The following is a 6,241-nucleotide window of genomic DNA, read 5'->3' as shown; positions in this document are numbered from 1 at the left end:
CTCAGAGCATGGCGGAACAGGCTTATGTCTCTCATTGAAGGCCGCGTCCTCAAACCATCATGGTGATGGGGGCTGTTGGCTCCTCCGCCCCGCCTCGCGCGTGCCTGATGAGCCGCACCAATATGCGGAGGCAGATTCACAAGAATGGCAACAAATCAAGCGCAAGCAGAAAAGGGCATCGCTGCACAAGCAAAAGGAGGACGATCGCAGCTTCAATGCTCAATACCCAACCACCTCGGTCTCTGCCATTAATGGCGCGCCCGGCTATAAGGAGGACCTCAAAGGTCCTCAGTTCGAGCCATAGAGTTGGGAGCTGTTGTGGAAAGGTTCGGTGCCTCCACAACCTTGTCTTGGCCCTCCCGCCCACTCTTGCCCCTCTCGCTAACTCCGCGCGTGTCGCTCTCCACCCTTGAATCCCTTCCCGCCACAAGAAAAACCACAACCACCACCCGCTCTGCAAGACCAAAGCCAGCTTCCACCACCTCCGTCGCTCTATCCCCTCTCGCCATCTCCCGCTGGTGCCGCTCTCCACACTTGAATCCCTCGCTACTGCCAGAAAAAACCACAAACCACCACCCGCTCAGCAAGACGAAAGCCAACTTCGACCACCTCCGTCTCTCTGTCCAATGCTTTCAAGGATCGTGTTCTAGCCAGCCACCTCAACAAGTCACATGCCCCGATGCACTACCGGCTCATCTTTCTCGCCCAAGTCGACCCGTTTCCCATTGCCGCCGCACCCCGACCTTGGTCATGTCTGCTATGGCGGTGAGGTTTGCCACCGGGCCAGTGAGGGGAAACAACCTTTCGTAGAAGACGTGGTGCCTCATCGAGGAGTCTCGGGAGGCGATTGAAGAGGAGGCACGACTACGGGAGTCTGTGTTGGTCATCACGGTGGCGGGCACCAGGCCGCCACTGATCCCGGCAAACATCGCCAAGGGCATCAAGGATGACTTCGTAGAGATGGCGCCAACAGCATGCAGGTCTTCCTCATGCAGTAGGGCTCGTTCTTTGTCTAGTTTGCTCACTGGCGCTGGTTCGATATGGTGAGGGAGTGGACACTGTCCACTTCCGAGGCACGTCTCTTGGTGCGGTGGTGGAACAAGCTGACGTTTGCCACCTCGGTGCAATGCCGGTACAACGTTTGCCTGTTTATCCAAAGCATCTCGGCATAATAGTTCTCACTGCAAACAACCCAAGCCCCCCTGCCAGTGTGCCTCATCTATCAGGTAGCGATCGAGTCCTTTGACAAAGTTGATCTCTCCTATACCGTTGCCAGGGCTTGGGTTGATGACCCCGACGAGGTGCCAACGGTTGTTGCTGACGATGTGCCCCACACATTATGCCCAGATCCGCTCTCACACGTCTCACTTACGCCAGGCTTCGAGCTGGATGACGGCGAGGGTGATGTCTGCGTATGCAACGAGCACTTGTCGCGCCTGCTGTGCTATCACGTGCTTTTTCATGTGGATGCGGTGACATTTTACCCACCTCAAGAGGCGAGTGAGGCGCTCAGCAGAGGAGGCGGATGCAATAGTAAGGATGGAACGCCGTCGCCGGCAGTATGCCCCAATGATGGTGTCCTAGAGTAGGAGCACACCACGTCGGCCTACTATTCATGGGCTAACTACCAGTAACTAAAGTTTGGGCCCCGCATGCTTAGGCCCTCAGCGCAATCAAGTTGGAGACCTCCGAAGACTAGGCTTCAAGGCGTGTTTGAAGGATTGGTGTTTTTATCCCCAGATTGTAACCGACCATACGTAGCCCGTAGATACCCCCAGTTCCTATATAAGCCATGGTGTTTAGTCCATAGAGGCAAGTCTTTTGAGATTTAGAGGTAAGAACCCGTTCATATGATCTTGAGGTAGATCACCTATCTCATGTGCTTTGTGGTTTCCTTGATGAACATGGTACGCTTCCTCAGTATTCTTGTCCTGGTGCCCATGCTCAAAATGGGGTGGCTAAACGCAAACATCGTCACATCCTTGAGACTACTCGGGCTCTTCTTATATCTTCTGCTGTCCCCCCCACTCTTTTGGGCCGAGGCTGTCTCTACCGCTATTTACCTCATCAATATTCAGCCTTCTGTTCCTCTTTGGGGGGAGAGGGGGGTACCAGTTGATCATCTATGTGATGGTCCAGCTGATTATAATGGTGTATGTCTGTTTGATTGTGCTTGTTTTGTTCTTCACCATCCTAATGAACACACCAAATTGACTGCTCAATCCGTTGAATGTGTTTTCCATGGACACAATTTGGAGCACAAGAGTTATCGTTGCTAAGACCCTATTGCTCGGAGACTGAGAATCTCCAAAGATGTCACTTTTGATTATCCTTGCTTCTTGTACCCTCACCATTCTTCTACTGCCACCACCGAGTCGTTAGTCGAGATTCTCTCTTTCTTGACTCTACCTGATTCTCCACCTTCATCGTCACCTGTTAGGTCCACTCCTAGCCCTTCACATGTGTCTGCTCATGAGCTTCAGCTTACACAGGATGAGGTTTATGTTCCTAACTCTCCCACCCATCGTGCTCAGCACCCTTCTCCCTCTGATGTGCCACCTTTCGCTTCCACTCTCTCTCTCTCTCTCACTCTCTCTCTCTCTCTCTCTCTCTCTCTCTCTATTTCCTTTTGTCTACTCCCATCGTGCTCAGCACCCTTCTCCCTTCGACGCCCACTTCCATTTCCACTCCTTCCTTGTTGGGCCACGTTTCTTCAGAACGACCTACCCCCTGCTCTTCTGTATAATCTGCTTGATGACCACACTCTCCACCCTCCAACATAATATGTAGTTTCTGCTACCACTATTGTTGAGCCGTTTACATATCGTGAGGCAGTTGCTCATTCTGAATGGCAGCATGCTATGGCAGAGGATAATCATGCTCTTGAGCGCACATGCACTTGGGACCTTGTACCCCTGCCTATAGGCGTTAGACCCATCACTTGCAGATGGGTCTACAAGGTTAAGACACATTGAGACGGTTCTCTCATGCGCAACAAAGCTCATCTTGTTGCACGTGGCTTCCAACAGGAGTATGGTCGTGACCAAGATGAGACTTTTGCTCATGTTGCTCCCATGATCATAGTTTGCACTCTTTTGGCTATTATTGCTGTTTGGCAGTGGTCCATCTCTCAATTAGATGCCAAGAATGCCTTATTGAATGTTGATATGAAGGAAGTGGTCTATATGTAGTCGCCTCCTGGCTATAGTGTCTCTGATGGCACCGTCTGTCGCCTTTGGTGCTCTCTTTACGGGCTGAAACAAGCTCCTCCTACCTGGTTTGAGCGTTTCTCCTCTGTCATCATAGGAACCAGGTTCTCTACTAGTGCTCATGATCCTACTCTGTTTATTCACAATTCTCCTTGCGGTAGCACCCTTTTACTACTCTATCTTGATGACATGATTATCATAGGGGATGACCACCAATTCATTGATTTTGTAAAGAAACGTCTACATGACAAATTCTTGATGACTGATTTGGATTCTCTTCACTACTTTCTTGGACTTGAGATCATTTCTTCCCTTGAGGGCACTTATATCTCTCAAGCGAAGTACATCCAAGATCTTCTCACTCGTGCCTGCCTCACTGATCAACGCATGGTTGACACTCCTATGGAGCTTGGTCTCCATCTTTGTCCTAGTGAGGGTGAACCCCTTGCAGATCCCACATGCTACCTCCTAGTGAGGGTGAACCCCTTGCAGATCCCACATGCTACCGCCATCTTGTTGGGAGCCTTGTCTATCTAGGAATCACTTGTCCTGACATTTCTTATGTTGTGCACATTCTGAGTCAGAATGTCTTTCCTCTCATTCAACTTCACTACAGTCACCTCCTTTGTGTTCTTCGTACCTTCATGGTACTATGACTCGTTGCTTATTCTTCCCTTGCTCCAGCTCTCTTCGGCTTTAGTCCTACTGTGATGCAACTTAGCCCAACGATCCCACTGCTTGTCACTCTCTCTCTCTCGTCCTATTGTGTTTTTCTTGGCTCCTCTCTGATTTCCTGGAAGACCAAGAAGCAGACTATCGTATTTCGCTCCAGTGTTGAGGGTGAGTTGTGAGCTATGGAGTTCGTGACTGCAGAGATTACTTGGCTATGGTGGCTTCTTTAGAATATTGGTGTTTGGACTACTGCACCGACCCCTTTGCTCTCCAACGTCACTGGAGTTCTCAGCATCACTCGTGATCCTGTTAAGCATGAGCTCACCAGGGACATCAGTGTTGATGCCTCCTACATGTGTTCTCAGGTGCAAGAGAGGATTATGGCCCTTCAGTATGTACCCTCGGAGCTTTAGCTTGCTGGTTTTCTCATGAAAGCTCACAAATGGTCACAACACAACTTTTTTCTGTCCAAACTTGGTGTCCAAGACCCCCCTTGAGTTTGAGGGGGGGGGGTGTTAGAATCGGAGCTTGTGTTGTGTACGAGCAAATGGCCGAGACTCGAGCTAGATTCCAGGTACACATGTTCGGTTGGCTGGTCGGACACTGTGTCCGGGTGTGCTGACCACAACCATGCGATGGCGGTCGGGTCCGGCACTCAAGGATCTCGCTCCCCAGTGCCTAGTTGATGCCTGGTGCGCACTGTACGGGCGTTTGGTTTGTTGTTCCCACTGGTTCATACTGGCTGCACCTAGATAGGGCCTCAATGTTGGAGAGGTCAGGCGTGAGCGTTGGTTTGGGTTGCGAGGGGATAGTGATACGTCACCAACATATCTACTTTTCAAACAATTTTCTCTTATTTTGGACTCTAATTTGCATGATTTGAAGGAAACTAACCAGGATGATGCTATTTTTAACAGAACTACTTTGGTGTTATTTTTGTGCTGAAATAAAAGGTTCTCGGATTTGTACGAAACTTTATAGAGAATTTTTCTGGAATATATAAAAAATACCAGCACATAGAACTACTGGAAGGGAACTGTCGGTGTCAAAACCGGCGGATCTCGGGTAGGGGGTTCCGAACTGTGCGTCTAAGGCTAATGGTAACAGGAGGCAGGGGACACGATGTTTTACCCAGGTTCGGGCCCTCTCGATGGAGGTAATAGCCTACTTCCTGCTTGATTGATCTTGATGATATGAGTATTACAAGAGTTGATCTACCACGAGATCATATAGGCTAAACCCTAGAAGCTAGCCTGTGATTATGATTGTTATTGTCCTACGGACTAAACCCTCCGGTTTATATAGACACCGGAGGGGGCTAGGGTTACACAGAGTCGGTTACAGAGAAGGAAATCTACATATCCGAATATCCAGGCTTGCCTTCCACGCAAAGGAGAGTCCCATCCGGACACGGGACGAAGTCTTCAATCTTGTATCTTCATAGTCCAACAGTCCGGCCAAAGTATATAGTCCGGCTGTCTGAGGACCCCTTAATCCAGGACTCTCTCAGTAGCCCCTGAACCAGGCTTCATTGACGATGAGGCCGGCGCGCAAATTGTCTTCGGCATTGCAAGGCGGATTCCTTCTCCGAATACTGCATAGAAGATTTCGAACACGAGGATCGTGTCTGGCTCTGCAAAACAAAATCCACATACCACGGTAGATAGTACAATATTCCACAAATCTGATATGCTGACAGCTTTTTATGACATCCCGCCATGGTCCGATCATTATTCGAACCATTTTTCACAACCAGCCACTACACGAACTGCGAGGCGGTTTTATTGGCATGTCCTGTCGAAGCAAAAGTTGTGTCCCCCTTATCACGAGATTCTCATCAATACGGGTGTGGGTAACCCAACCGTGTTTGTTTAATATGACTCCTCAATTTTAGGCAAGTTCCAAACGGTCACGCGGGGGACGCTCGATATTCGTCCTCTTTATAAAGGGGTCCAAGGCCTGTCCTTTTCTTTCCACGCTCGATCCTTCCCCTCCTGCACCTCGAGTTCCAACACTCAAGGCTCAAGCTAAAGTACCTCGGTCTTTCGACCATGTACGGATCCAATCATGGCCGGTGGATGGCCTCCTCCATCACAGAGGAGGACATCCGGAAGCTTAGGGAGGCCAGGTATCTCACCGTCGAGATTTCGCACAGGCTAAATGCTCCAGGGAAGGTCGTCCCCACTCCCGAGCCCAACGAGAGCGTTGTCTTTATCTCCCACTTTCTCCGAGGGCTAGGTTTTAGTGTTGATCCCTTCGTAAGAGGGCTCATGTTCTATTACGGGCTAGATTTCCACGATCTAGCTCCGGATTCTGTTCTTCACATCTCGTTGTTTATCGTCGTGTGTGAAGCCTTCCTC

This window comes from Triticum dicoccoides, chromosome 5B (genome assembly GCF_002162155.2).
Source record: "Triticum dicoccoides isolate Atlit2015 ecotype Zavitan chromosome 5B, WEW_v2.0, whole genome shotgun sequence".
NCBI lineage: Eukaryota > Viridiplantae > Streptophyta > Magnoliopsida > Poales > Poaceae > Triticum > Triticum dicoccoides.
This window is presented reverse-complemented; position numbering follows the sequence as displayed.